The following is a 26,272-nucleotide window of genomic DNA, read 5'->3' on the forward strand; positions in this document are numbered from 1 at the left end:
GGCCTCACATTTTCTGATTTCAAAACATACTACCAAAGCTACAATAATCAAAAGTGTGGTATTGGCATAAAGACAGACATTTAGACCAATGGAACAGAATAGGGAGCCAAGAAATAAACTCTCTCATATATGGCCAAATGATTTTTGACAAAGGTACCAAGATCATTCAATGGGGAAAGGACAGTTTTCAACAAATGGTGCTGGGAAAACTGGATACACACATGAAAGAGAATGAAGTTGGACCATATTCAAAAATTAATTCAAAATGGATTAAAGACTCAAACATAAGACCCAAAACTCCTAGAAGAAAACAGAGGAAAAGTTTCATGACATTGAATTTGGCAATGATTTCTTGGATATGACACCAAAAGCACAGTCAAAAAAAAACGAAATGGGACTACATCAAACTTAAAAACTTCTGTACATCAGAGTGAAAAGGCAACCTATGGAATGGGAGAAAATATTTGCAAACCATACATCTGATAAGGGGTTAATATCCAGAATATATAAAGAACTCTTACAACTGAACAGCAAAAAAAATAAGTAACTCAATTTAAAAGCGGGCAAAGGATTTGCATAGATATTTCTCCAAAGATACACAAATGGCCAACAAGCATGTGAAACGATACTTACTACTCATCGTTAGAGAAATACAAATCAAAACCACAATGAAATATCATCTCACACCCATCAGGATGGCTGCTATGAAACAAAAACAAAAACAAACCAGAACATAAGTACTGGTGAAACTGGAGAAATTGGAACCCTTGTGCACTGTTAGTGAGAATATAAAATGATGCAGCCACTAGGGAAAACAGTATGGAGGTTCCTCAAAAATTAAAAATAGAACTACCATATGATCCAACAATCCCACCTATGAGTATATATCTAAAAGAACTGAAAGAAAGATATGAAAGAGAAATTTGCCCACCCATGTTCACTCACTGCAGCACTACTGATAATAGCCAAGAGGCAGAAGCAATCCAAATGTCCTTCAAGAGATCGATAAACAAAGTGTAGCAAATGAATACAATGGAATATCATTCAGCCTCTAAAGAGAAGGCAATCCTGTCACATGCCACAACATGGATGAACCTTGAGGGTATTTTGCTAAGTGAAATATCAGTCGCAAAAAAACAAATATTGTATGATTCCACTTATATGAGGTATCTAAAGTAGTCAAATTCATAGAGACAGAAAATAGAATGGTGGTTGCCAGGGGAGAGAGAAAGAGGAAAATGGGACATTGTTGATTAATAGGTGTAGAGTTTCAGTTTTGCAAAATGAAAAATTTCTGGAAATCCATTGCACAACTATGTGAATATACTTAAAACTACTGACCTGCATGTTTAAAAATAGTTAAGATGGCAAATTTTGTGTTATGTGCTTTTTACCACAATTAAAAGTAAAATTATTTTTTAAAACTTTCAGGAACATAGTGTTTCGAAAAAAAGAAAAAGAAATGAGAAATGTTAAACATGCATGGACTAGCATAAATCTATCACCACTAGTAGAAAACCAAACCAAAGCACATGCTCTGCTGAGGTTGAGTATATTGTTAACATAGATGCAGCGTAGCAGAGTGGATATGTGAGGGCTCTAAAGCCAGACTGCCTGGGTTTCCATTCCAGCTCCACTGGTTCCTAGCCGAACAACTTCAAGCAAGCTACTTACCTTCTCTCTGTCTCAGTTTCTTCACCTGTAAAATGCAAATAATGCTAGAATCTTCCTCACACGGTTGTCACATGGTTTAAATGAGTTCATACAGATGTAGCACCTAGAACAATGCCTGACCATTTACTGACAACCACTCAATAAACAGTCGCTGATATTAACTGCAATGAGAGATGTGTCCCCTAGAACTAAAAGGTTGCAAGAATCAGATTATGTTACATAAAAAACAAAAACTTTACCAATACTATGAGTTACAAACAATAGGTCATAATTACAGGTACTGTTAGAGCTTTAGAATGGCAACTCCATTTAATTTAGATGATGTGCAATTAAGGAATTGCACTCTAAAGAGACAGACGGTATAATTTTCAAGTCTTGGGGTACATAGCTTTTCACATTAGCATGCATTCTAAGGACCTGTCACACTAACAAATAAAGGATTAATTGGGCTATACACAAAGGTACTTATAGTTATTTTAAGTTTAAAATACAGATTGTTACAAAATCTACCTATCAATAGAACCAGGAGGAAAGGAGGGACAGGTCAGGAGAGAAGAAAACTAAATCCTCAGCTTCCATTATAGGATTGCCCCTGAAAAGATTAAAAAGTCAGTATAGCTATGTTATTAAGAAATATGGGGGTTGATACCACAAGAAATGCTTATGATCACCCATGAAAAGCTAGAATAGGGAATGGGGAAGGAAGAAACAGAGGACTGTTTTTTTTAATTTCTAAGCCTTATGATAGTTACTATTTGACTTTTTATATCATATATGTGTACATTTAGATCAAAAAATACTTTAACCTATTTTATGCAAATTAAAAAGACACCATTTTTTACCCTCAGACTAGCAAATATCCAAAATGATTGTACAGACTGGCAGTAAGGCTGTGGAAAAACAGGCCCCCTCATATCTAAGTGAGAACGTAAATTTGTACAATGCTTATGGAAAACTAGACAGTAGTTATCAAAATTAAAAATGCTTATACTGTAACTGCAGGCCCTCTGGGACCAGTTCAACTGAGCTGATCTCTTATCACCAGAATGATTAAGAATTGTCTTTCAGAAAAACTGCAAAGTCACATAGTCAGGGCATGCACAAAAGAAGAAATCGTGACCTGAAATGATCTTGGAACCAAAGATCTTTCCCAGGGAACCCAAGGACCAGGACTCAACCAGAACGTGAAAGTCAGACTCTTCTCTGAATCGAGAGGTCCCTCATTCAGGAAGATCCAGTGTCAAAATTCCTTCCTCACCTCATCAATACTGTTTAGAACTCTGTCATAAATGTTTAAAACATTACTATAAATGCCTGAAGCCCACCAATCATAACTTGTCCCATCAGTGTTTCCATGTGCCAGTCTCTTCTCCTCTTAAATTTTGCCCCACATCCTGAATGGGGGAGACACCTCTGAGGGCACCCGCCCCCTGTCTCCCTAGAGATGGATCCATCTCACAGAATAAAAGCTGATTTCTCCCCACAAAGGCAGATGCCATAATTAATGGGCTTGTTTATGCGCATCAGGCAGAGAACCCAATTCTATGCATAACAATACTATTTGACCCAGCAGGACAATTTCTAGGACACTAGTTTAATAAACTATGGTTCATCCATACAATGAAATACTATACAAATGTTTTTAAGAAAAGAGGAAGTTCTTCATATACTAATATAGTAAGATGTATTGTTAAATGAATATGATGGGGGAGAAGAATATATTTACAATGGCTTGCATATACCTACATGGTATATCTAGAAGGACAAATAAGAAACTAGCAACAGTGATGATCCATTGAGGAATGGAAACAAAAAAAGGAAACTAGGGTAAGAAACACTTTTCAATCTACCTTTTTATGTTTTGACATTGGAACTGTATAAACATCTGACCTGTTCAAAAAAATTTAATACTTTTTTTAAGAGACCCCTTCCCATTAAACTAAACCAAAGCTGAAAACTCTCAATTGAATCTAAATATATTTATTACAACTTAGAAACCAAATCAACAGGTTCAAGAAATGTGTCCATAAGAACCTACAAATGCTAACTCTCTAGATCTGCAGGATCATAACCAAAAACAAGAAAATGGTAAGTTCCAAATAAAAACTTTTTTTTCCTCATTTTTAAAGAGTTTTGGTTGTGAGAAAGTAACCAAGAGTTCTTATTCCACAATATCATCAGTTTGCCAATAAATATCATTCTCATTAGCCTTATAAGGAATATGAAAAGGGAGAAAGACCTAAATTAATGCACTGATATATTCTAAAAAATAATTAGGAACAAAAGAGATGATTTCCTTAGGTCAAAAAAGTGTACGTTAGACCTTTCCATAAGTCTGTTTTCTCAACAAATGTCTTAATCAGTGGCTCTAACTTTCTAATCCATGTGCCACTCTAAAAACTCTTCCATAATTCTAAGAGGTCTGGTCACCATTAATTTTATTTTGGAAAATGAAATTTTCATTTAGAAAAACCAATAAATTTCTTTTTTTAAATAAAAAATTTGAATTGGAACATAGAATTGGAAATTGGAACAAAAAATTTCGGAAATTTTAAAATATTTTCTAAGTGGAAAATCAGAAACCATGTGATACCACAACTCCTCTTTACTACTATTAATAGATACAGGACCCTCCAAATTGCTTAACTTAGTCATCAGTGGCAGCTGTACGTGTGGGAGTAGAGGGGGCTCAAAAGGAGCAGAGGAGGAATACATATCTGTTCCTCTTTTCCATTTCACTGCTAGCTTGAGTGGTTAGAGTTGTCTGTACCCGCCGCCTCCTCATGCAGGTGGCTGTAACCCAAAACCAATCAAGCCAAATTATCCTCAGCTGTATAAATTTTTCAGTAATGGTTTCAAACAATATGGATCATTTCATCCCCACCCCCCTACACACATATACAAACTTCATTTCTCCCATTGCCCCAAAGCGCAGATGTGCAAGCAGCACAAGGGAATGGTGGCAGCTATTAGGCAAAAACAAAACAAGGTATTTAAGAGCAAATTTATTCACTGATTGTAATCCATAAAGGGAGATGCCCTGCACACAGAGAAAGTGATTTATAATACTCCTGTTAGCTTAAAAAATAATTAACTGATCATTTAATAAGTATTTAACATGAATTGCTATGTGCCAATACTTGTGATAAAAAATTATGAAACAGACTATTATTCAGCCTTAAAAATGAAGGAAATTCCGACACATGCTAAAACATGGATCAACCTTGAGGACATTATGCTAAGTGAAATGAGTCAGTCACAAAAAGAAAGATACAGTGTGATTGTACTTATATGAGGCACTTAGAGTAGTTAAATTCACAGAGACAAAGAAGAATGTAGTTGCCTGGGGCTGTGGGGAGAAGGGAATAAGGAATTAGTGTTCAATAGATACAGAAGTTTCAGTTTGGAAAGATGAAGTTCTGGAGATGGATGATGGTGATAAGTGCACAACAATACGAATGTACTGAATGTCACTGAACTGTACACTTTAAAATGGCCAATTTTATGTTATGTGTATTTTACCATAATTTTTAACAATTTTAAAGCAATAAGAAAAAAATTATGAAAGAAAAAATTGATCTCTTGACCCAGCAAGAAACCCCTAGAAATACTGACCAAAGAAAGAAAGTAAAGCACAAATACCAATATCAGAAATTTTAAAAAAGACTCAGTATAGATCTTACAGACATTAAAAAGACAAAAATATTGACAACCTTATATCAATACATTTGAAAATTTAAGTAACAAATTTCTTGAAAAACACAAGTTACCAGACACATGCAAAAATAGAAAAGCTAAATAGTCCTATATCTCTAAAAGTAATTAAGCTCATAATTTAAAATTCTCTCATAATGAAAACAATCTCATCTCTGATCTGTTGCTGGTCAGAGTGTAAACTGGTACAGCCTTGTTGGAATACAGGCATTATTTTGTGAGGTAGAACATTTATCAATCCTCTGACCCAGAAATCACATTCCTAAGTACCCACAGAAATTCTTGCTCATGGTACACCAGAAAACACGTAGAATTCATAAAAGTAAGAAATGGAAACAACTCAAATGTCATCAACAAGAGAGTAAATAAATTGTGATTTATTCACTAAATCAAGTATTATACTGCAGAGAAAATGAGTCAAATACAACTATATACAACAATGAGGATGAATCTTAACAATATAATGGTAAGCATAAAAAAAAAGAAAAAACCAGGGGCTAGCCTGGTTGCCTAGTGGTTAAGTTCAGTGTGCTCCGCTTTGGTAGCGCAGGTTCAGTTCCTGGGCACAGACCTTCACCATTTGTTGGCAGTCATGCTGTGGCAGCAACCCATGTACAAAATTAAGGAAGCCTGGCACAGAGGTTAACTCAGAGTCAATCTTCCTCAAGCAAAAAGAGGAAGATTGGCAACAGATGTTAGCTCAGGGCCAACCTTCCTCAGCAAAAGAAAAAGGAAAAAGAAAGAAAAATCAATTCCCAGATTACATACAGCATGATAACCTTTTAAAAAAAATTCAAATACAACTAACACTAGACAATATATTATTTAGACACACATATATATCCAATAAAATTATTTTTTGAAAAGGGAACAGAAAGAGTAAAAAAAAAAATTTTTAGACTATTTACCTTGAAAGGCAAGAGGACGTTAGAGAGGAGAACACATAAGATATTGCCAATATTCAATATTAAACTTCTTAGGTTAAACAGTGGGTTCATGAATATTCTATATAATATTTTAAAAAATCAAATATCCAACATAAAAGACAAAAATAAATACATAATAAAGTTGTTTTTTTTTTAACATTGGCACCTGAGCTAACAACCGTTGCCAATCTTTTTTTTTTTCCCCTACTTTTTTCTCCCCAAATCCCCCCAGAATATAATTGTATATTTTAGCTGTGGGTCCGTCTAGTCGTGGCACGTGGGACACCACCTCAAAATGGCCTGATGAGCGGTGCCATGTCCGTGCCCAGGATCCAAACCGGCGAAACCCTGGGCTGCCAGAGCAGAGCGCGCGAACTTAACCGCTCAGCCACGGGGCCGGCCCCAATAAAGTTTTTTAAAGGGGCCATTTGGAGATGGGGAGTAACTGATTGGGGAGTAACTGATTCTCACATATTGCTAGTGGGAGTGTAAAAATCTGTTTAGCAAAATCTACTAAGCCTGAACATAAGCATACACTATGATCAGATGTTCCACTCCTGAGTACTATATGCTCAACAGAAATGCATGTGTGTGCGCACCGAAGAGAGACACAAGAATGTTTACAGCAGCATTACTTGTAAGAGTGCAAAACTAGAAACAAACTTAAACATCTATCAATGAAAGAATGGATAAATAAATTGTGATATATTCACAGAACAGAATGTCATGCCACGGTGAAAAAGAACAAGCTACTGATATAACATGGATCAATTTCAAAAACAATGCTAAGTGAACAATGTCAGATGCAAAATAGTACATGCTGTATGATTCCATTTACATGAAGGTCATAAATGAGCAAAACTGACAGTGATAGAGGTCAGAATAGTGGTGGGAGAGAAACTGGATCAGGGCACAAGGGAGACTTCTAGGATCCTGGTACTGTCCCAGCATCAGGATCTGAGTGACAGTTATATGAGTGTGTTTACTGTGTAAAAATTCATCAAGCTGTACCCTTAGGATTTTGCATTATATTTCATGTATATTACACATTAAAGTTTTACAAAAAAGAAAATAAAGACATCCTTTTTACCTCTTAAGGTGACAGTTTAACTGATGCTCCCCATTCCTTTTACCATGCACTGACCAACCCCCTGGCTGAACACTGGTAGCTAACAGGCAACACTGGCACTGGAGCCTTTTGCTCCCGCTACACTACACTGAGTCTGATGCATTTTTTCTCAAACCTACTTACTGCCAGTTGTGCCCATAATTACAATTACATAATTGTAATGAAATACTAAATACATTAATGAACTATGAATGTAAGAAAGGTTGCTATTTCTTTGAAAACTAAGTTGAAGGCTCTTGAAGACTGACTATAAATCTTTTGAAAACTGTCCTCAATTTAAGTGTGGGTGAGACAGATAAATAAGCTTTGGGAAAAAGTAAAAATCTAGCAGTCTACACTCATTGCTTCAAATCTCTAAGAGTTCTCACTCCACTTAGAAAAACTGTAGTTGGAAGTTGCAAGCAACGCATCACAGGGTATAATTAATGCCAAAAAGATGAAGAACTCTAATCAGCAGGCTCATATTTAATATATCAAAAAGTGGGTGAATATACATTTATTTGTTTTAATCTAAATAAAATGCTTATGGTATATATGTATCATTTTTATTTCCTGTTTTAACCAACTTTTTCAATTTACAGTAAACTACATAAGATCGGACAGTAACAGGTAAAAGGACTTCTATTATAATCAAAGAAAACTTGTTCTAATAACTTTTGGCAAACTAATACTATCTACTAGACAGATAAAGCAAAAATATTAACTGTCAACAAGTCTACTTATTAAAACAGCAAAAGAGATATCAAATTGACCAAAGCTGGGACTGTTGTATTTAAAAGAACATGCCTCGTGCCATTATTGCTGATCGTTAATCCAGAGCGCAGCACGGTTACCCTACGCCAGCACAGTCTGGTTAATATAACGGAGGTCTCAGAGAAAGATGGCTGCTGAAAGGCCTACCTGGGGCTCAAGAACCAAGGTCAGAGCATCACTGAACTGGAAAAATAATAGTCTGAGTTCTCTTCATCGGAAAAATAGAAAAGATGCTTTTGCTAATAAATTTGCCTTGAGATAAACTTTCTCTAAAACATAACATTTAAAATTTCATTCTGGAAGCTGACACGAACCTCGGGTTTCTCAGAAAAACAACAAAATTCACGTCATACAAGAGGATCCAGTTAGACTGAATTTAGGTATAATAGTTTCTTATCAGATTTCTTTACACCCAATGATTGAAAGCATTAGAGAGCTCTCAGTGATAGTACTTTAAAGCTTCTCACTTCATTCATTATTCAACTAATATTCATTGAACTCCTACTACATTCCAAGCCCTGTAGGAGTTTGAGTGGGAGGGTGCCATTTCAGATTCAGGAGAGAATTATGGTATATTAGAATGCAGGGGTTTAATGTGAGAGCAGGTGGGGAAAAAGTGGAGCCCAAACCCCTTAACTATTCAACTGAAAGTATGACAACAAAGGAATGAAAGAAATAGGGTATTAGTCAGATTTCTAGGAAGGCCAAGCAAAAGGGGTTTTGCTCCTAGATAGGGAATACTTTTTGAAAGAGAAGGAACCATCAAACATACTACAGAGAAGGTAATACTCTTAGAAGTAGAAAATAACTTAAAGGAGAAGATACAAAGATAAAATTGACCTTACATTTAGATTCAACTAATCTTTATTTAATGCTAATATGTACAGGAAATGTACTAAGCAATTTCATACACATTATCTTATTTAATCCTCACAACTCTGTGAAGCAAAAGAAACATACTTCTGAAACAAACAAAAAAATAAGAATACCGAAGCAGAAGAGGGAAGATGAGGGAGGTCATACCAAATGACTCCCATTGTTTCAGTACTGCAAACAGGAGAGGAAGCAGGAAGGCTTGAGAGGAATAGATAAGAAAACTAACATTTACTGCCTACCATGTGCCAGGCACTGTTACATCCTTTACATACAAAATCCTGTTTAGTATTTATTATTCATTTAATTGAAGAACTTGAGATTGTGAAAATTTCCCAAGAGTGAAAAGCTGGTAAGTGCTGGGGTGGTGATTCAAACCCAGGACTGTGAGACTACAAATTCTGTCTCTTACCACTATACCACACTGCCACTTTAAAGTCCGGGATGTGCAAGGGAATAAATATGAGGCTAATAAAAAGATCACGAAGCAGCAAAGGTCCAGGTGAAACTAGACAGCATGAATGTGGAGGAGAGAAGGCCAACTCCGTGCCCTCTCCTCCCTGGGTTCAACCACCAGGGTAAAAAGTACTTAACACTGGGCAATTGCTAAAGTTGTGACAAATTAATGTGTCCTTGTAAAGACTAAAATGGGGCACAAGTTTCACTTACCTTCAAATTATTACTGTTCTTTACTAAATGAATATCCACATAATATTAGGCAGTGGGTAGTCTTACAGGACTTGCTGCCTAACCATTCACAGCTACAGTTTAAGTACCCAGTTTAACGCTAACCTGAGGAAGTGTTCTAATGTTGATCAAAATACCAGAAAATATCCACCTAAGAATAATGATTTTCTTTTGTTTTGAAAACTGACTTTATTTACAAGGAATAACAGTAAGGCCCTGAGATGAACAGACACCGGATTGTTGTCAATAACAGAATATGGACCCATTTATTTTGCCCTTTTACAATGTAGGGAAAACTGTCAAAGACTTCGAACTGAATCAAAAAGATCACTGGGCACCTTCAATGGAAAACTGGGCATTGTGTAATGTGCATCCATCCTACTTATCTGATTCCGTGGGTTTGCATCTTTCCTGATCTTTGAGCTACTTTATAACTGAAACCTGTAGATAACTAATAACAATACAAAGGATTTTTGTCCATAAATATGGAAGTAAATTCTGCCCAGTGGAAGGAGGAATGATTTCCCTCATCTCCCTGTAGAAAAAGCCAGTTTTGCCTCAATTTGTAAATTCATTTCAGCATTCTTGATCCTATATATGTGTGGTTCTTTGAATTTTCCTTTGAACCACTTTTAACATTTTACTGGTTCTCAGTTAATGAGTTAACACATTCATTTTACATTTGTAGGAAAATCATGATTGTGTCTATTTTTTTAAGTCGTTAGCAATGAATTTCATACAACATGTGGTAGAAACCATAGAAAATGAAAATTTTTTTTTTTTTTTTTTTTAAGATTTTATTTTTTTCCTTTTTCTCCCCAAAGCCCCCCCGGTACATAGTTGTATATTCTTTGTTGTGGGTCCTTCTAGTTGTGGCATGTGGGACGCTGCCTCAGCGTGGCTTGATGAGCAGTGCCATGTCCGCGCCCAGGATTCGAACCAACGAAACACTGGGCTGCCTGCAGCGGAGCGCGCGAACCCACCCACTCGGCCACGGGGCCAGCCCCAGAAAATGAAAATTTTAATGCAAAAGTTCAAGAGAAGGCAACATCCTTTTTCACCCATGTATATATTTAAGGAAGGTCCAGACAAAATTTATGACTTTTCTCCTCCCAGTTTTGAAATTTTAAGACTCTAAGAAGCATAGTCACTGTCGAAGTTGGTAGTTCTTGAAAGAGTCCAAAACTCACAAAAGAATTCTTTGAAATGATATTTCCAGCTGCTTTTTTGTCCCTGATGTATAGTGTAAATAAAGCACTCTCAGGAACAGAAGCTTCAACATTTCAGAAATGCTTAGAAACTTTTGTCTGAACTACTTTTGTTAACTATAGTCACCAATAAAATAGATGGTACATTTTCAGATTGAATTAAAAACCTACATTTGACAAATGCTTGTTCTGATCCAAAAGACTTTTTGGCCAGTCAACACCTGTACAATCATAAAAATATTAAATATACCTGTTGTTTTCAAACATAATAGTTGTTTTCCATTCGTCTATGTGAGATGAAAGGACAGAATTATTAAATATTTAACAAAATAAATTGATTCAAATATATACATACAGCTTTAAGAAGCATGAACCAGAAATCAATACACAAACTAAACATTAAATCAACATATTTTAGATTCATTAATACAGGGGGAAAAGGGCATATCACTGCTCAGATCTTCTGGCTTTCTAAGCCCCAAATTAAAAATCTCTCTAATACCCCTAGACTCCATGGAACTACTGGTTTCACAAAGCAGCTTTTTTCTCATTCAGGATCAAACTAATCCTCTGACACTCTGAGGAAAGAAAGTAAAATCAAGTTGCACCAAAAATCTTTACACTCAGCATTCATTCAGATCCTTCCAAACCACTCTCATGGCCTGTAACATGCCAGAAAAATATTGCTCTAGCAAGGAATTATTTTGTTCAAAAGAGTAATGTAGACTGGAAATAATTTGCTGTCCATGTCATTCATAAATCCATGCTACTATATTGTAATTCTTAAAATTAATGCATAATGCATGTAGCATACCATGCATTAAATCTTCTAAAAGGTATGTTTTCATCTAGTTGAAATGAGTATGTAATACTAGCAGATTTAAAAGCAGGAAGAGTTAACTCTTCCTTCTCCCCACCTCTACTCCCTTCAAACCAACAGAAACCTTGTGGGTAGTAATGTGCGTCAGCTGGACAGAAGGAGAATGCTGGTAAACAAAACAACTGAAAAACATCTCAAAAGGAGATGCTGCCTCTTCCAAGTGCAGGCGAGGTTAAAGAACGGCAGTGAGAATTCCTCACCATTTTCAGTATTTCAAGATGGGAATGTATTGTCCTTCCTTGGGAATGTAACTCATTCCAAAACTTTCTTTTCTGACTCTTCTTGAGGTTCTTATACCACCACAAATTAGCATGTTTGTAGAATTCTATTAAAGCTTTGTAAAAGTATGTGCCAAATACCAAGTAAAAAAATAACTGAATCATTTAAAATAAAAGCTAATAGGCTTTTCCTTCTACCCTCAAATCAACAATGTATAGATCTGGATATCAAAAAAAATAATACAGGTAAATGATTAAATGCAGGCATCTCTTCTTCCCAGAAGTGGGAGGAGTAACCTGCTTCTCTTTTCTATTTCTATAACAACTTCCTATTCACTAAACTATCCACTTCTTTCAGATTATCAGAGAATTTGGGGGAATCTCTCATGATGCACAAATCCAGACAGAAAAGTAAAGAAAGAAGTAAAATAGGAAGAAAAAGAAAACAAAATGAACACAAAAATGCAATATTCACATTGTCTGTTTGACTACAAACAAATAAAGGAAACATGTTCACTGCCGCCTTTCATCTAGAGAGAAAAGGAAAAAACGCTATAGCCTCCACAAACACATATATCATAATATCCCAACTTTTCTGAATATTTTACCTCCAAAGCCAGATGACTATATAAGGTGAGCCAAGTCTTCAGATGGGGTCAGGCAGTAGAGCAGTTCCAGAGACCATTCCTGGTGCTATTCAAAGTCTCTTATAACCCGCTTTACCACCTGCTTTAGAGTGCCTAAATTTCAAATTATTTCTATCACTGACTCTCTTTTCAAAATTTCCCTTAGGAGGATCCCTGCAGGCATTAAGAAAGCTGGCTAAACTAACTCAACTAAAAGCGTAAACAGCAAACTGGCACACATACTCTTTACCCCTTGCAAAAATGTTACTCATAGATTCAAACAAATCTATAAATTGTAGAATTTTTCACAGTTTGTGGGATATTTTTTCTTTCTTTGTTTCTTTTGTTTTCTCTTTTGGAATGGAAGCACCATTATGCCTACTCTTATACAGAAAGGAAGAAAAGAGAGGAAAAAGAATGCCAAGTCCAAACACCCCAGGTCCTCTCTCCACTGAAAAAAAGAGGTGTTTGTTATGTGAAGTCTCCTTCTACTGCTCTTTTTTTTTAGGAAGATTAGCCCTGAGCTAACTGCTGCCAATCCTCCTCTTTTTGCTGAGGAAGACTAGCCCCGAGCTAACATCCATGCCCATCTTCCTCTACTTTATATGTGGGACGCCTACCACAGCATGGTGTACCAAGCGGTGCCATCTCCGCAACCGGGATCCGGGCCTGTGAACCCTGGGCCACTGAAGCGGACAGAATGTGCGCACTTAACTGCAGCGCCACCGGGCCGGCCCCTGGCTGATTTTAAGTATCAGTCTGGGTTCTAGGTCCTGATAGCAGAGTCATCCAATACTAAGGGAGAGAAAAGGTTCTCTCTTGCTCATAGTACAATTTAGGCCCTATACCAATTTTGAAATAAGCAAAGGTCACTTCCCACAAAATCCACAACTACCTAATTCTTCCTTCCTTATTCAAAAGGAAGTCCTTCAATAAAGCTGACATCGGGTGTCAGAAAAACACTAAACTCATCGAACTTAGTCACAATAAAAAATGAACATGTAAGAGCTCCTAACCCTCCTATGAGATAAAGGACTGTAAACAGTATAATGTAATAGAGTGGAAAAAATTCTGGTTTCCCCCAAAAATTCCTTTTAAGCTCTACATCAAAGTGATGTGGCTGTTTTACTTATCGTTGTATCCTCCAACACCTAGTACAGGGATAAACCCTTTTGTGAGCACAGAAAACTTTGCATAAGTGAATAAATATTTTGCATTTATCTCCCATAAAAGAAACTTGCATTCTAGCTCCATTCCGTCAGTAATGAGCTACATAACCTTGGGCAACTTGATCACTCAAACCTTCGTTTCATTATACAACATAAAATGAGGTAAGGTGGGGATTGGATAGTTAAGTCTCGTGAGGGTGATGACTGTCTAATGCACCTCTGTATCCCAGTGTTGAACAAAGTGGCTAAGGCTGCATTCAAATATATTTTGAACTAAGTTTCTTCTAGCCCTGATTCAATAATTCTTTATCATTTGTTTAAATGATATTTGTTTTCTAAGCATACAGTATATATAGTCTAACAAGAAGTAGATTCCAGATTCCTTCTCTCCACTCAGCTCAGTTACCAGTAAAGGCCTTTTAAAACTAGGATACTTCTAAAATTTTCTCCACCTCTCCACACAAGTGCTTTGCATGCCTGATACTATTTATCCCCAGATGCAGCTTTTAAAAATGCCAAGATTTAGACAAAGGATGTCAGAAGCTATACAACCTTCCAGATTCTTCTGAGCTGGTTTTTTGCAGTTTGATTTTATTATGCTACTTAAAACACTATTAGAGGGGCCGGCCTGGTGGTGCAGCGGTTAAGTTCACACATTTAGCTTCTCGGCAGCCCGGGGTTGGCCGGTTTGGATCCCGGGTGCAGATATGGCACCACTAGGCAATAAGCCATGCTGTGGTAGGTGTCCCACGTATAAAGTAGAGGAAGATGGGATGAACGTTAGCTCAGGCCCAGTCTTCCTCAGCAAAAAGAGGACTGGTAGCAGATGTCAGCTCAGGGCTAATCTTCCTCAAAAAAAAAAAAAAAAAAACTATTAGAAGTATCTGAAACAATCAGGTTAATCCATTTGCAATACAAAAATGTATTCCAAAGTCAAATACAAATGTATTATTAGTATTATCTGTTCTATATGCCCATCCTTTAGCATAAATGATTGACAGCTGTATACATTTATTTAGGTTCATGTTTTTCACAGGATGCAAATCCCACCTATTTATTATTTAGAGTCCTTTCTGTAGCACTATTCTAAGAACTAATATTTAAAAGGATCTTGTGCCTTTGGAACACCATCATCTTCACCTTCAAAAAGTTGGTACATCTCTACTATCAGATAGTAAAGACTGCAATAAATTCAAGAACTTCAGGTTGAACAAATTATTATGGTTGACATATTCCCAAATTATTCTAATTACTAAAGTCTAATGACGACTTAAAATATTAGCTCATATCCTCACTAGCACTTTACAGTCTGCACCCTGCCATAGCACTTCACGTTCAGTCACCTACTGTGTGCCAGCCATTGTTGTGGACCAGGGGTCAGCAAGCTTTTTCTGTAAAGAGCCAGACTTTCAGGCTTTACAGGCCATGCAGTATGGTTGCAATACTCGACTCTGCTGCTGTCGTGCAAAAGCAGCCACAGACAACACACTAATGAATGAGCACGGCTGTGTTCTAATTAACCTTTATTTACAAAAACAGGCAGCAGGCCATTTTTGGCTTGCCAACCCTGGTTCTACGCCTATGGGGAGACAGCAGTGAAACACATTTTTAAAGTTAAAGTTAAAATAAATAAAATGCACATGCATACACACACAGCCTATCAGATGTTGATAAGTGCTATGGAGAAAAAGAAAGCAGGGTAAAAAGGATAAGGAGAACCAGGGCCTCAATGATACAGTGACATTTGAGCTTGACACCTAAAGAAAGAGAAGACAAGTCATGCTACCCAGAGAGGAAAGCGTTTCAGGAAGAGGTAACAGCAAGTATAAAGGTCTGAAGAAGGAAAACTCTGGCATCTTAGGAAAACAGCTAGCTTGTCACTGTGGCTAGAGGGACATGAGCAGAGGAAAGAGTTATATGAAATTAGGCCAGAGGGGTAAACTGAGGCCAGACTCTGAACAGTCTTTTAGGCCACTATCAGAACTATGTCTTTTACTCTGAGATGGAAAGCCACTGGAAGGTTTTGAGCAAAGGAGTGACAATCTGATTTGACTTACTTTTTAGAGGATCATTCTGGATGTCTGTTGAGAACAGACAGTACAGAGACAAGGGGAGAAGCAGAGAAATCAGTCAGATGGCTAATGCAATAATCCAGGAAAGAGAACAGCAGCTTGAATCTTGGTGGTAGCAGCAGAGACAATGACCAGATTCAGCATGGATTCTGAAGGTAAAACAAGATTAGATGTGAAATGTTACAGACAGAGAAGCATCATATATCTTCAAGACTATTTACCCTTATTTTATACACAGTTCTAATAAGACTGGATTTCTAATTCCCGAATCCATAAAAGACAGAAGCAGCAAATTTAAAACAGAAGAGAGGGGCCGGCCCCGTGGCCAAGTGGTTAAGTTTGTACGTTCCACTTCGGCAGCCCAGGGTTTTGCCAGTTCAGATCCTGGGCGCGGACATGGCACCACTCATCAGGCCATGCTGAGGCAGCATCCCACATGCCACAACTAGAAGGACCCACAACTAAAAATATACAACTATGTATCAGGGCGCTTTGGGGAGAAAAAGGAAAAATAAAAAAAAAAATCTTTAAAATAGAAGAGAAAAAGCAGCTAAAACTGACAGCTGACAAAGGAAGAAATAGAAATTATAAAAAGCTGACAAAAACTGGAAATATCTACCATTCTGAGATTATTTACTATAGGAACAAACAGCTGTACATATATGTCAGTATGTCAGCAGTCCCTGAAGACATTTTGTTACAGCACAAAATATTTTTAATTATCTGTAGCTACATTTAATGCAATTAATTTTTAAAATGGCATTGGGGTCGGCCTGACGGCATAGTCGTTAAGTCTATTCACTCTACTTTGGCGGCCAGGGGTTTACCAGTTTGGATCCTGGGCACGGACTTACACACCACTTATCAAGCCACGCTCTGCTGGCATCCCACATGGGAGAAGGACTTACAACTAGGATATACAACTATGTACTGGGACTTTGGGGAGAAAAAAAAAAAAGAGGAAGATTGGCAACATGTTAGCTCAGGGCCAATCTTCCTCACCAAAAAATAAATAAAATAAAATGGCATCATATTTTTTTATTTTGTGAGGAAGACTGGCCCTGAGCTAACATCTGTTGCCAATCCTCCTCTTTTTTTGCTTGAGGAAGATTAACCCAGAGCTAACATCTGTGCCAATCTTCCTCTGTTTTTTGTATGTGGGATGCCTCCACAGCATGGCTGATGAGCAGAGTAAGTCCATACCTGGGATCCAAACCTGTGAACCTGGGCCACCAAAGCAGAGGATGGGGAATTTTAACCACTTGGCCACAGGGCTGGCCCCACATCATGTATTTTTTAAATATTGCTATTAAAAATAGAAGAAATGGTATGTAAACACATAAAGAGTAAACACCAATTATTTTAAGTTTTTATATATGTGTTATTCTCAGAGGATTTGTTACAGGGAGCAAATGAAATTACATACATGAAAATCATTTTGGACTCACCCAGTGCTGGAAATGGTGGATACAAGAAAAAGCAAGCCATCATTCAAGCTCAAGTCTCTTCTTGAGAGATGGAAATGTAAACAACTAATTATAATACAGTGTGATCAGGGGAGTGAATGCAGACTTTGAATGAAGACATCTAGGTTTTTGCCACCATTCTTAGCTCACAGTTTGAATTGCTAACCATTCTTAGGCTTGCCAGCCATTCAAAAACAAGCAGCAGGCCAGATTTAACCTATGAGGAGTAGTTTGCCAACCCCTCGTGGATAGGAATCTTGGGGATGAAGACTAATCAAAATAGATGACTCTGTTCCCTGTTTCCCTGGGTAAGATAAGAAGATCTGGAAGTTGGAGAGGCAGAGACAGTCCACCTGTGGCTGCTGGACGGGGAACTCTCCTCCTTCTCTTTGTCTGGCTAATTCCTGCTCATCCTTCAGGTCTCTGTTCAAATGTTGCTAACTCCAGAACCTGCACTCTTCCCTCCCTATCCCTATCAGAGACTAATCAATGCTTTTACTATGGGCTTCTAAAGAACTCTCACTACTTCTATCATAGCATTGGCATTAAATCCCAATTTCTTATTTAATTGTCTTTCCTGCTCGAGTGTAAGTCCTTGTAAGCAGGAACTTGTCTATCTGCTCAACATGGTATCCAGAGCATCTAGCCCAGTGCTTGGCACATAGTAGATGCTAATAAATATCCACTGAAATGAATGAATCTAGCAGTGATCGAGCCTCTCATCCAGCAACAGCTCGTTCAGGAAGCTGTCAGGACACAGATCCTTGGGTAGGGTCCTTCCATCCAAACAGTACTTCACTCACCCCCCCAGCCCACCGCCAACCTGCCCATCTCCCACCCATTCCCCACCCCGCAGGACACAAGTCAAACTCTTTCCCTCTACTAACTCCTCTGTTTCCTTGGCCAGATTTAAGGAATCTGAAGCTAACTCTTCCTTAAACCTCTTCCCTCCCTTCCCTTTCAAACTCTAAAGCGGAGCCTCCCCAATTCCTTATGGTAATCTTGCTGTCATTTCTCCAGCAAGCCAGTAACAGCATCATTAACCAGTTTCCAGAATATTTAAGAAGAGGGTACTGAAAATATCTAGATGTTCTACTCTAAGCTTTCAGTAAGAAAAGAGAGAAAATAGAGACAGGGCAGGTAAACAACAGAGAATGGAACAAGGAATTCTAGTCTTGGAAGAGCTGGACTAACAGCTTTTTACTGTTGACCGCTTTGGCCCCAGCAGTAGAGAGCAAGTAACAAAGCTCTAGCCCCTCCCCGTCCCCCAGCCTCCACACCAGCACAGGGCAGGAGGAAAGCAATCCCTTTACTCAATCTGCAGCTTCTTCCCACACTTCTATCCCTCATCTGCTTACACTACAATTTGCCTTGAGACATCAAGACGAACCTCACTATGATCTCTATTCCTCTTTATATCACTCACCACAAAAATCCCAGGACTCTGGGGTCATGTCAAATCCTTCAAACTCTCATCCCCATATGACTAAGTACAACCCCGTTCATGAACCGCCCCCCTCTCCCAGTCCTCCTCAATTCCTGAAATCTTTCCACTATATCCTCTGGAACTCATCAGCAAAATCCCCTATTATCTTCAACGTCTAGTCTGAATGATCTCGTCAGCTTTTTGCTCTAACTGAAATCCAACTGCGCTGTGGCCACTGCTCTTTCTACAGTTCTAGCAGTGGTTCCACATCCTTATACTACTGGGCCTGGGGGTAGAAGAGGTAGGTAATCACCTTGTACCTCGTTTCTGCTTCCAGATTCTTCTCCTTTCTTCCTTTCTAAAAAAGCCTCCTGTGTCAGACCATGCCACCACCTCTCCACTCCTCTTTTTTACATTCATCTGGATATGCATGGGTCATTTCTTCTCAAGTCTTGAAGATTTTAGTTCCTGCCTCACTGGCCTGTCATAATTCCAGGTGATTTCAGTGTTCCCATGGATGACTGTTGTGATATTCTGACCTCTCAGTTCCTTGACCTCCTCACATGCAATGATCTTGTCCTTGACCCTACTTTAGCCACGCATGCCTATCGTCAATATCCTAGACTTTGTAAACATGGTAAACATAGTCCCTCCACAACCTCCACTTGACCTGCACCCCACTCTCCACTCACCACTTCCTACTGTGGTGGATCAGTAATGGCCACCCCAAAATGTGTCTCTTTGGCTTGATTAAAGACTCTGAAAGAAACTCTGATCTTCCCCCTAACTGCCTAAAAGAATTTAAGATAGAAGGCCAATTCCAGGAAGGAACTAATACCATGAGATAACTATAGTATAATGTAAAATAGGTGTGATAGACAAAAAGGCAACAGCAAGCCCATTTTTATCAAAGTTCTATCTCTCAGGTCACACTGTCTATAGATGGTCTGGCAAACACTTGTTTATCAAATATTTGCATTTCCATCTCCATGTAAATTGCCTTCCTCTCCTTTAAGTCCCAAACCACGACCCCCAACATTCTCCTCTGTCCTTAGCTAAAGATAGTATTTAAGGTGGTGGCTTCAGCCATTTTGGAGAGTTACTCAGTTTTCCTGGGTTTCTCCCATGTATACAAGTTATTAAACTTTGTTTTATTTTCTCTTGTTATTCTGTCTCATGTCACTTTAATTCTTAGACAAGCCAGAAGGACCTAGAGGGGAGAGGAATAGTTCTTCCTCCCCTACACTGTCTTTCCAGATTGCTTCCTCTAGTACCCCGACTCCAACAATGACCCAAATTTGACCCCAGGACTTACAAGGCACTGATCCCACTCCCATCACGTCCTCATTTCCTGCCTTGGCTTAGAGTTCAAGGTCCATCATCACAATCACTCCCATGCGTACATCTCAAGTCTCTTGCCTGCCCCCCTCACTTTATCATACTTGCCTGGCAAAATACCAACCCTTGTTAAATACAACTCCCTACCAAACAACTAAACCCTTTAGGACATTCAATGCACAACTGGAAATTTGAAAACTGGGGCTGGCCCCATGGCCGAGTGGTTAAGTTCACGCACTCAGCTGTGGCGGCCCAGGATTTCCCCAGTTCGGATCCTGGGTGCAGACATGGCACTGCTCATCAGGCCATGCTGAGGTGGCATCCCACATGCCACAACTAGAAGGACTCACAACTAAAAATATACAACTATGGGGGCCGGCCCCGGCCCGGTGGCGCAGCGGTTAAGTTCACACATTCCGCTTCTCAGCGGCCTTGAGTTCGCCGGTTCGCATCCTGGGTGCGAACATGGCACCACTTGGCAAAAAAGCCATGCTGTGGTAGGCGTCCAATGTATAAAAAGCAGAGGAAGATGGGCACGGATGTTAGGTCAGGGCCAGTCTTCCTCAACAAAAAGAGGAGGATTGGCAGTAGTTAGCTCAGGGCTAATCTTCCTCAAAAAAAAAAAAATAATATATATATATATATTTACAGCTGTGTACCAGAGGGCTTTGGGGAGAAAAAGGAAAAATAAAATCTTAAAAAAAAAAAAAGAAAGAAACTTGAAAACTGACAAGATATTTGATATTAAGGAATTGTCCAATTTTTTGGTATGGTAATGGTATTTTTGGGTAAGTGTTCATATCTCTCAGAGATACAACATGAAATATTTATGCATAAAATATGATGTCTGAAATTGCTTCAAAATAATATGGACTGCTCTGGGTCCTGCCTTGGAGCCCTCTCAATGAAGCTGCAGGCCAAGGGAAAAAAAAATAGTAATAATGTGGAAGTGGGTAAGGATACAGATAAAATAAGATTGGCCATGAATTAATATCTGTTGAAGCTACAGGATGAGTACATAAGGCCTCTATCTACTTTGGAATATTTTAATTTTTCCCTAATAACATGTTAAAAACAAAAAACACAATTCTCTATCTATGCTGCACCATGTAGCCAAAAGAAAGAAAACAAAAACAAACACACACATACACATCCATACTCAGCAGTCTCACTCAAGATTCACATCACTAACTTCAAATGGTCTCTTAGCTCAGCATGACAGTCCTACAGTCTTTCCTTATCCATCCATTCTCCCACTCCCCTATAGGTCCATTTCATGTCTTTCCCTCTCTCCTCAAGCCATCAACACCTCCTCTCCATGTTCATTCCTAGCTGCTGCCCTTTCTTCCATTTTCTCAGTGAAATAAGAAGCAATCACCACCACTATCAGCCCTGGTTCCCATTTGCTTTGTCTTCCCTCCTGTTATTTACTGTGGATGAACTGACTGCTCCCGTCTAAGGCCAACATCTCCACTTGGACACCAGATCCCAAAACCTATGGCCCAGCCAGCCATTCCCCATTCTCACATCTGCATCAGCACTACTTCCCTCTCTACTGGATCATCCTCATCAGCATTGTAGAAACGTACTCTTATTTCTCCCACTTTTTTTTTTTTACCTCTTTTTAAATTGAGGTATAATTGACATATAATATTCTATTAGTTTCAGGTATACAATTATTTCCTCCATTTTAAAAAAGAAGTCTTGGGTCAGCCCCAGTGGTCTAGTGGTTAAGTTCGGTGTGCTCCACTTTGGCAGCCCAGGTTCGGTTCCCAGACACAGACCTACATCAGTGGCCATGCTGTGGCAGCGGCTCACATACAAAAAGAGGAAGATTAGCTCAGGGCAAATCTTCCTCAGCAAAAAAACAAACAAAAAACAACAACTCTTAACCCCAATTTCCCCTCCAGCTATGTATCCATTTCTCTGCTCTTCATGAGAGCAAAACTCCTAAAGAAGCTCTCTATGCTCACTGCCTCCAAATTCCTTTCCTCCCTTTCTCTTTCAAAATCATCCCAGGCTTTTGCTTCCTGATTATTCTACCAAAGCCTGTCCTCTTGTCAAGATCAGCAACAACTTCCAAACTGCTAAATCCGATGGTCAATGGTTAGTCTTCTTATGACATATCTGCAACATCTCACACACCATATACATTCTGTCTAAATACTCCCCTCCCCAGAATGTAAGCTCAGTGAGGATAGGGATGATCGCTTGCTTCACAGCTGTATCTCTAGTACTAAGAACAGTGTCTGGCACATGGTACCATATTTCACTGATTCTAAGATGCCTTTTCTTTTTCTCAAATTTTAACATCTCTGAAATCCAGACACAATTGATGACATCTTAAAATTGCTATTTGCTTCTTTCAAGCACCTACAACATTACCAACCTGAAACAAGCTTTAATTAAAATCTCTGCTTGAATTTTTTGTACCACATAGGTAGTATGAATTCAGACTGAGAACCAGTTCAAATTCCCAAGGAAGTTCTTATCCCTCCTACACAACACTGAGGCATGGAAGTTGCCTTGCTGTCCCATTCTGTGTGGTGAATTTATTTCTCATTTACATTTTCATGTAGTTTCCCAGCTTTATGCAGGGCCTCTTACAGACTACCCACCTCGGGCCTGTTTCCATTTTCAGCAGTACATAAAGTAATGGTGCATCTTACAACTGATGGTACTAAAATAGAATACAAGCATGTTATTTAGAGAAATGGAAATAAATACCAACAAGTAGTAACTAAAAAGCTAAAAGTGCCTCTGAGGAAAGGGAAATAAAAGGGAAAAAGTTACTTTTTTTTTAAAACAAACTTTACACAACCATTTAATTCTACAAACTATGTACACACATAACTTTGATAAAAATTGACAAATAAAAATGGCAAGTAATACGATATATTGGAGAATATAAGGAAGCCATTTGGTATAAACCTAATTCGGCCTGACCTTGTCTTTCCAAAAGGGCCTGACCTTGGCTGTTGAGCATGCATTGCATATCTGCTTTAGATATTCCCTATGGCAAGAACAAAGGCCCTTGAGATAAAGGTGCAACTTCCCTCCCCCTCCCAACCGTTGGCGTCTCCTTAAGGATTATGCATCTTTCCTTAGGCTAGAAACTGATTGCTGTGCTCACCTGTGGCCGCCCAGCTCGAGACAATAGACTTGCCTCCTGCTACGCCCTCTGAGATAGCAGACCCACACTACCTGCTGTGTCCATCAAGTGCTGTGCCGACAGGGCAATCTTGTGACTATTGTGGAATGACACTTCAATCATATGTGAAACACCCTGTTTGGGGGTATATAACCACTCTGTGCACCCCACTTCTTCGGTGCCCTTTCTTCCTTTGGGAAGAAAGGCCCCGGGCCATGGTCCTCAGATTTCAGCTCAGAATAAACTCAGCCAAATTTTCATTTATAGATTGGTTATGGATTATTTTCGTTGACAAAATGAACCCTAAAACCTAAATAAAAGAAAAAAATGTAAATGATCTTTGAGAAAAACAGAGGGCAGAGGAAACTGCATGTGGACATGGGAAAAATGCAGCGGTCAGAAGGTAGGAAGCCCTTGAGTCTGTCTAGCAAGGGCAGAATAAAGAGGAAGGACAAAAACAAAGGGAAGAAAAATCTAGAACAGCTTTACAAGGAGTGGAGACAAAGCATGCTAAAACAGCCTAAGAGAAAAAGTCAAAATCATCAGGTTGTTTTAACTGAAATTGTAGGGAATAGCACAGAAATAGACCTCAACTGAGCTCTGCATTATCTTATGTACATCTACACCTGGATATCCCACAGGAAACTCAAATTGAACATATCCCCGGAAAAAGAACTGCTTAACTCAAATCACTTTCTAAAAAAATAAGGGGGTGGGGCTGGCCCCATGGCTGAGTGGTTAAGTTTGCAAGCTCCACTGCAGGCCGCCCAGTGTTTCGTTGGTTCAAATCCTGGGCGCGGACATGGCACTGCTCATCAAACCACGCTGAGGCAGCGTCCCACATGCCACAACTAGAAGGACCCACAACGAAGAATATACAACTATGTACTGGGGGGCTTTGGGGAGAAAAAGGAAAAAAATAAAATCTTTAAAAAAATAATAAAATAAAAATAAAATAAAATAAGGGAGTGGGTGAGTTTTGTATATTTACATTTAAAGGATTAAGTATGTGTGAGAAAAAAAAGAATATTCATAATCCAGCTGAAGCCGTGAACAACCAATAAAATTATCCAGATTTCCCATGTTAAAAAAAATTAACAACATGTCTCGATTAAATTCATCCACTCCCAAACCTGCCCTTCTCAGAGTGCCTACTCTAGGTGGGAAGCATTACTCAGTCCCCCAAACAAGAAACAGGAAGTGATGCTGGATTCTTCCCTCTACTCCCTTATCTTAATCCAATCACATCTAGCATACTTCTAAACTCTCTTGAATTTACCTTCTTCTTCCAACTATCTTATATCAGGACTTAATCCCTTCCCTGGATTACAGTAATAGCTTTATAATGTTCCAACCATCCTCCACATACTTGCTGCAGGGATCCCTCTAGATTGAATATAAGCCTGCTCACGTCACTCTCCAGCTTAAAAGCTCCCAATGTCTAAAGTTTAATAAGCTCCTCAGCATTGCAAATAAAATTCTTTATGAATTGACCCTAGTCTGGCCGCCATCCTTATTTGAAACTACTTTTCTCATTCATTCATTCAGTCAGTCAGTGAGCAAATATTTATTGAGCACCTATAATGTGCCAGATTCCATACTAGGCATTGGGAAATACTCTAGTGAACAAAATAAAACATCCTACCCTCTCATAGCGTACAGTCTAACGGAGGAAATTACTCAAATGAATAAATTCATCCACTTAAATATTTTTTGAATGTCTACTTAAACAAGCCCTCTTTTCTCAGTGCTAGAAATACAATGATGAGCAAGACAAAGTCACTACCCTGAGACAGTTTACATTTAAGTGAGAAACTGTGATAAATACCATAAAAATAAAGTTCAGGATGCTATGAGATACACAGGGACAGGGAAACCTGAACCAATCTGAGGGGTCAGGAAAGGCTTCTCTCAGGAAGTGATAACTGAGATAAGATCCCAAAGATGAGTAGGCAATGACAAGGGAAGGAGTGGTGGTGAAGAACATTCCAGACAGAGGGAACAGCAAGCACAAAGGCCATGAAGTGAGTGGGAGACAGGGCTTTAGGGAAAAGAAAAGGCCAGAGTAACTAGAGCAGGAATGGTGCCAGAGGAAGCTGACGACATAGGCACTAAAATCTAAATCAAATAAATGATCACTGTGTCGGGAATAGATTATTAGGGGTATAAGGGTAGAATGTGGGGAGCCCATTTAAAAGGCTATTACAGTAGTCCAGAGCGGAAGCCAAATGATACACACGAATATCTCAACCAGATGGATGCCTTAATGCTAGGAGTTGCAAGAGTCTAGGTCACAGGCCCTGGGGGAAGCTCACGACAAGTTGGAATGGGGTATAAATTTAAGAAACACAAAAGGACTTCATCCATGAACTAGGACACAGAAACAGCACACTAACTGAGAGAAGAGCAAGCACTGCACTTGGGCCTAGAGATGGAAAAAGTTACCTGGAAGAAAAAGAACCCCAGGCCTGCACTATTCACAGATGTGGAGTCTAAATTCACACAAATGTGGTGCAGGGACCGCAAGCTGACACTTCATCATTAATAAGATTCAGAACTAAAGAATGAAATAGAACCACAGCAGAAGAAGATGAGAAACTACACAGTAGAGATGCTTCCACAATCTGAGACACACAGGACTTAAGTCCAGGATTTAAAGAAAAAACATAGACACAGACAGACAGACTTCCCAGGAGGAAATCAGCTGATGTAGCAATCAGAGACTGCACTCCAAGATAACAAGTAATATAACAATCTGAAAAAGACATTCAAAAGAAGGTTTAAAAGCAAGATAAGGTTCTCCCTAAGATCAGGAACAAGACAACAATATCTACTCTCACTACTTCTCTTCAATATTGTATTAGAGGTTCCAGCCAGTGTAATCAGGCAAGAAAAAGAAATAAAAGGCAACCAGATTGAAAAGAAATAAGTAGGGGCTGGCTTCATGGCCAAGCGGTTAATT

At 38.7% G+C, this 26,272-nt stretch overlaps 1 protein-coding gene across 1 annotated transcript in view; it reads right to left on the reverse strand.

Moving 5' to 3' along the window:
• SPATS2 (spermatogenesis associated serine rich 2) overlaps positions 1-26,272 on the reverse strand; it is a 133,371-nt gene that overhangs the window by 78,041 nt on the left and 29,058 nt on the right. Inside the window, 1 exon segment of the mRNA XM_046671822.1 lies at positions 15,915-16,078. The gene's annotated coding sequence lies outside the window, so the exon portion shown is untranslated.

Source organism: Equus quagga, chromosome 1 (assembly GCF_021613505.1).
Source record: "Equus quagga isolate Etosha38 chromosome 1, UCLA_HA_Equagga_1.0, whole genome shotgun sequence".
NCBI classification, from domain to species: Eukaryota; Metazoa; Chordata; class Mammalia; order Perissodactyla; family Equidae; genus Equus; species Equus quagga.